The sequence below is a fragment of the Zingiber officinale genome, unplaced genomic scaffold (genome assembly GCF_018446385.1).
Source record: "Zingiber officinale cultivar Zhangliang unplaced genomic scaffold, Zo_v1.1 ctg246, whole genome shotgun sequence".
Taxonomy (NCBI): Eukaryota; Viridiplantae; Streptophyta; class Magnoliopsida; order Zingiberales; family Zingiberaceae; genus Zingiber; species Zingiber officinale.
In genome coordinates, this window is record NW_024589918.1 from 200,834 (window position 1) to 207,414 (window position 6,581).

Below are 6,581 nucleotides of genomic sequence, written 5' to 3' on the forward strand. Positions count from 1 at the left end.
TGGTCATTTTTCTGACTGGTGACTTCTTTTGCAGCCCTATATCATCAAGGACAGTATCCGGATGCAATGGCACCATTCTGGTCTGATGGCATCATGGAAATTTTACCAAGAACATATAGAGAAGAGGGGGGGGGGGGATGGTTATCATTAAATCTCTTCAGCTTCTTACATCATCAACTTGCATTGCCTTGAAAGAGACATCTCTGTTTTGTGGATTCTGGTACTGAAATCACAAATGAGCTTCCTCCTCGTCTTGACAAAGGCAATATGATTCATATCGCTTTGATTGGCAGTAACAGCCAGATGAGTACTTTACTGGATAGATACACATCTCTGTAGTTGCAAATTGTAAAGTTATAATAGGTTGTCCTTTGAATATTAGTAGTTTCTTTTTCTCAGTGGGGAAGATCAGGCCCATGAAAGGATAGATAAACTAGCAATGATTTTGAGTGATAATAAATTGAGCTCTGATCTTTTGGATTCAGGAGTTGGTGTTGTTAGTTGTATTATACAGAGGGGTGAAGGACGAACTCCTATGTGCCACACTCCTTTCACTAGTCATTTGAAAAGAAGCATTATGTGGAAGAACCTCTACGTCGTGATGTAGATCCTCTTTCTACATTCCTAGAATTGGTTTGTCACTATATTCTGAATTGTTCATAGGCTTTTCTCATCTTCTCCTTTGGATTGAGCTTAACTTGTTATTGTTTATGCACCTTAGGAAAAGATGAAAGGCTTCTGAAAGTATACCACATAAAGGGATCACCAATGCCATCTTTACACTGTTGTAGATAATGCTAATACCAAGTGGATGTTTCTCCAAACGATCTTGAGACAACCAAGGACAAATGCTAGCTCTGGATCAAGCCCATCCCTTGACATAGAAATATATAATGCCTAACCTTATTTGTCCTTTAATTTCTACAAGCTTATTGAGGTCATTAATGAATGCTTTAGAAGAGTTGAAGTTACAGGTCCACAACGCAACTTTCATATCTGATTACTCACTCTCACATGTATATTCACATTTTAAGGGTGCAAGTATTTCATGATCTTTTACCACCTTCAAAGTTTGTTTAACCTCAAATTTTTGTTAATTTTTTTCTCCATATTTTACTATTTCTATTTCATTAGCTTTTTTGTAATAATGCTAAGCTACTGCCTTTACATGTTCCTTACCAAAATCCTAGTAATCCAACACTAGAAGTGTTTAATTACCTTTTTGTGGGCTAACATGCAATCTTTCCATTCTACTATCTAGAATGATGGATGAAACTAGCATACATATGATCTTAAATGAAATGGCGGTCAAAATTCATGAATTTATTAGTGTTTGGATGCATCGTTTGGCTTTTTGTGAGCGGGAAGTGAAGCTACGGCTTAATTTTCTAGGACCCCCTAATGGTGCTCAGAGAATTGTGGTGACTAATGTCACTGGCCATACCTGCATTATCCATGTAAGTCACTATTGTGCGCTTTATAAATTAACTTTATGTTAGGATCAAAAGGGATTTAGATATCTCCACAATGACATAGTATTATCCACTTTGGACCTAAGCTCTCATGGATTTGCTCTTGGGCTCTACTCAAAAGGTCTCATACCAATAGAGATATCTTTCCCTTATAAATCTAGGATTTTTCTCATGTATTTTCAATGTGGGACTTTATTTACAATCTTGCAACACTAACAATCCCCCCTCAAATGAAGGACTAGGCTTCCCAATCCGATCCTCGATCCACCAAGTCTTCCTATCCCTCGGTCCACCCAACCTACTAGGACTTTCTTGTCTAGCTGCGACTATGACTTCCTGCCTGGTGTCTGTGTTGGGATATGTCCGATGCAGATGCGTGTTAAAATACGTTTCGTAAACATGCACGGTGAAAAATAAAATAATAATAATTTCTAATTACATCACGCACACCGCACACATACAAGGATACAATATGCCAAATATGATTGCATAATTAAAATTTTACGAAAAATAAATTTACGCTAGGTATACCTTACGGATGACATGTAACGAGAAGGGCATCAACCGTAGCGACATTGTCGAACCTCACCTCTATTCGTATCCACGCCGAGCTCCTCAAGACAACTCCGTGAGTACAAGCCTCTCCTTCGAATGTTACTAGCCACGAGCGAAGAAGAGGGATCAAGAGGAAGAAGAAGCGAAGCACACAAGGGAGTGTTTTTCTCCCTTGTGGTGGTCACGGCATCAAGAGGGAGAACTCTCTTGTTGGCGGCAGGAGAGAGAGAGGAGAGGGAGAGGAGGATTGAGTTTCCAAAAGCCAATCAACCAAATAATGAAAATTATATCTAATTCTCTCTCAATTATATCTATATATAATCCTCTTTAATGTGTTGGATTAGAAAGCTCAAATCCAACCCATTGTCCCTTTAACAAAAAATTAGTCCATTAACCCCTTGGTTTGGTTCACAACTAAACCAAGTTGGTTCATGACTAATTCATGATTAAACCAAATATGGTTCAACTCTACCATAAGAGATGTAGCCCATCTGTGCTTCTATCATGACAAATATTTCCAGATTTGTCTTATGTATGGTCCAACCAAACATTTATCTCTTGGTCTAAAAATCATATTTTTTAACTTGTTTTACGTCTTTTAGAGATTCATTAGTGCGTGTGACCTAATAGGTTCCCGGTTCATATTGGTTGTCCATGATTAACTACTTAATTATAGAACGATTATAAATGACACCTAATAGTACATCATGATCCTCAATTAGCCGGAAAATTATAGTTAATCTTAGAACTAATTCTAAACCCTTCAACAGCTACAGTGAGTCGTGCCTTGTTCTTTCACTCATCTTATACCCACTTGGTTCAGAACATGGTCTATGTGTCTTTCCCCACTAGACTGATTATGTCACACCTAGCCCAAGTAATACTTCCTCGTTCTATGGATTCAAATTACTCATACATGTGTCTAAGAGTCTCGCACTCTTAATATGTGATTCTTTGTCCAAGACTTTAAGTAATAATCCTAAGTGGCCATAGGGTATACGTTTCCTTGCAAGGAGCAGTGAATTCTTTGTGTGCTATCCAAACATCTTCGGACATTTTAACTTATACACAATCATCCTGCGTCCATACCTCAATGAGGTGCTTACTTAAGATGTCAAAGTATAACTCTCCATGACCAAGATGACTTGTATATCTCAAGTCGAAGGAAACTTGCACTCGAGTTGCAGTAAGAGCTTCACAGACATATCCATATATATAGATAACCACATGAAGTCTTACAGCGAGTCACTCCAATGAACTAGTTACGATAATTAGCATCCACGTTTAACTCTCGACATCCTAATGTCTCCAGCTAGTGAGAAAACAGCTGCTTGGCGAACCAAGGAGTATAACTCGTGCTAGTCTTACAGAATTGATGATGTCCAAATGCATCAATTCGATGAATAAGGAAATTCTAATACGTTCATAATTACACATATAGAGATAATCACTAGTTGTGATCCAATCATAATTTCTCTCATGCTATGAATTATATTAGAGACATTCAGTAAATAAGTTTAAGACAATCAAACATGTAATATGCACTCAAATAGTGAATCTATATTTAGTAAAAATCGTAAGACGATTTGCCTTAGGACATCCCTCAAAATCTAACAGCATGGTCCTCTTGATTCGGACATGGGAGCCCCCACTTCCTTTGTTTAAGGTCAATATTTTACTCGCATGAATTAATTAGATCATCTCTCTTGTGCACAGTTGGCGATTAGACCTTCTGGCAGTTCATGCTTTGATACCAATTGTTAGGACCAAAAGAGATTTAGATATCTCCACAATAGTATGATATTGTCCACTTTGGGCCTAAGCCCTCATAGTTTTACTCTTGGGCTCTACTCAAAAGGCCTCATACCAATGGAGATATCTTTCCCTTATAAATCTATATCTTTCCCATGTATTTTCAATGTAGGACTTTGTTTGCAACCTTGCAACCCAACACTTTTATCCTATGATTATGTTCGGTCTCTATCATCATTTTGTTTGAGGTTAAATACTTCCTACTTAGATTAATTGAGAAGTGGAAGATACAAAATCTCATGAAATGGTTTACCATTCCTACATGGATGTAAATGGTCCCTCCTTGGAATTCCCATTAAATGCTCAATATACAGAACAAGGGCCCATTGATAAAAGGCGTTTGAATGCAGGAAGAATAACACAACTTACTGTTATGATTTCCTATTGGTAAGTTTCCCTTCAAATTGTTATAAGAAAGCAGCTTATGCAGAATCATATGTTAAATTTACCTTCATGTATATCATTGTAAAGATGTGTTTACCATGTATTCAGGCATTCGAGACTGCACTTAGACGGTTGTTGGAATCATACACATCCAATAACATTAGGGTAAACAATAATAGAGATCTCATTAAAGTGATATAGTTTGCATTTGCAAACAATCATGGAGATTGGACTACTCCTTTAGTCACTGTGAGCCGGTCCTCTAGTCTCAATGACATAGGTACGGTAGCCTGGTTAATGGAGATGTCTACACCAACTTCCCTAGTTTGTGGCAAACAACGTCACTTTCAGAGTTGGTTCATTTGGTCCTAGGGAAGATGCATCCTTTCATGCAGTGACCAATTTAGCATGTGATAATAACCTTGCTCTAATTTATTTGGCTACAAATTCTGGTTCTAGGATTGGAGCAGCTGAAGAAATAAAATCCTTTTTTAGGATTGGGTGGTCTGATGAAGCAAGCCTGGAACATGGCTTTCAGTACTTTTATATGAGTCCAGAAGATTACAATTGCGTTGGTTCATCTATTATCGCTCAAGAACTCAAATTGGAAAATGGTTAGACAAGATGAGATCATTGACGCAATTGTAGGAAAACTAGATGACTTGGGGGCGGAGAACCTGTCTGGAAGTGGTGCCATGGTGTTTATTCAAACACATATAATGAGATATTCACTCTCACTTATGTGACTGGAAGAATTGTTGGCATTGGAGCTTGTCTTGCCCGGCTTGGCATGAGGTGCATTCAACGTCTTCATCAGAGAATTATTCTCATAGAGTACTCCACACTGAACAAGCTTCTTAGACGTGAAGTCTACAGCTCTCACACGTAGTTGGGTGGACCTAAGATAATGGCAACTAACGGAGTTGTCCATCTGACTATATCAGATGATCTTGAAGGCATTTCTTCCATTCTGAGATGACTTAGCTATGTTCATCCTTATGTTGGTGGCAAGAAGAATGGTAAATCTTTTTGAAGACATGATTGTTTTGCTACTAATGTTTAATAGTAACATGTATGTTTTTATAGTTCATGTGGAGAAGACAAAGAATGCCAAGGAGGAAGCGAGGGAATTGTTGCTGAAACTGGAAACAACTATCCATCACAGGGTTAAGCTTATTTAGAAAAATCTCTCAGTTATGCTTAGGATTCTTGGTCAGATGGCTATTGCTAATCCAATATTTACTCATGGTCATCAACTACCTACACTGGTAAGTGATTGTATGTCTTTTTTTGGTCTTCCTACTTCAAGATTACTTATAGGTACTATGAAAGTGTTTCTTTTTTAATAATCTATCAATTAAATCAATGGTTATTAGTGACAACTTTTATAGTTACTGCTGCAGGTCAAATACGTTGATCCATTAATGCACTCATCAATTGTTGGAGATACAGCATTTGAGACTATGCTAAATCTTGCTCATCGTCTAGCCCCACCTCTTTTTAGCTAGGTACACGAGATAGCTGCTTCTTTGCATATAATTTCTGCAAAAGATGTGCATGTAGTCTTGGAGCTTACCTGACCTCTGAAGGTCAAGTTCCCAAAGGTCCCCCATTGGATATTTTTGAGCAAATAGTTAATGGCCTGTCAATGTCATTGAACGATGGACCGCTTCTAGTAGATTTGTTTACCTTTATATTTCCAGTATATTTCTGTCTAAATTTAGTTACCATTCAACTGTACTTCTTGTTTGCTGTTCTTTTTAATTGCTCCATATTTTGCTTTCTTCTAAGAAGATTGCACTTCTCGATAACTTACTTCACATACTATATATGCATTTGGATCCTATATTGCCACTCGCTAGGCCACGGATGCTCTTTGTCGGATATGAATACCTTGATTTTGTAATGATGATCAACCATTTTATATTATAATTTTCTTGTCTCTTGTTGACTCTTCATGGCTTTTTCCAGGTTCTTTATCATGTCCTTGGTGTTCGTCCAGGCTTATTATCCACTAATTGGGCCATTGTTGAACGAGTTATGCCTTGGTATCCAAGCTAATGGATTGGCCAAAGTGAGTAAAATGTGGTTTTGTTACTTAAAATTACACTTATACTTATTTTTTTATTCTTTTTGCTTCTAATATTTCTGTGTAATTTAGTCCCTTTCTGGAGTTTATGCTAAGGATTTGCACGCCTGCTTGACCGCTATAAAATGCATTCCTTCTATCCCTGGCCATGTGCTTCGGAATGATGCTTTGATCATGACAAGTATTTGGATTGCTTGGAAGATGTCTATCCCTGGCCATGTGCTTCAAGCCTTTGCTTCTATCTTCCATCTGCTTCTCCAATACTGAAG

General features: G+C 37.7%; 1 long non-coding RNA gene and 1 pseudogene across 1 annotated transcript; both read left to right on the top strand.

Annotated features, from left to right (window-relative positions):
• Nucleotides 1-4,101: 4,101 nt before the first annotated feature.
• LOC122037225 lies at nt 4,102-5,665 on the top strand (annotated as a pseudogene).
• A 7-nt stretch (nt 5,666-5,672) lies between these two features.
• On the top strand, nt 5,673-6,558 carry LOC122037217. Its single transcript, XR_006127580.1, has 3 exons — nt 5,673-5,731; nt 6,195-6,297; nt 6,385-6,558. It is a non-coding gene; the product is annotated as an uncharacterized LOC122037217 (long non-coding RNA).
• Nucleotides 6,559-6,581: the final 23 nt, after the last annotated feature.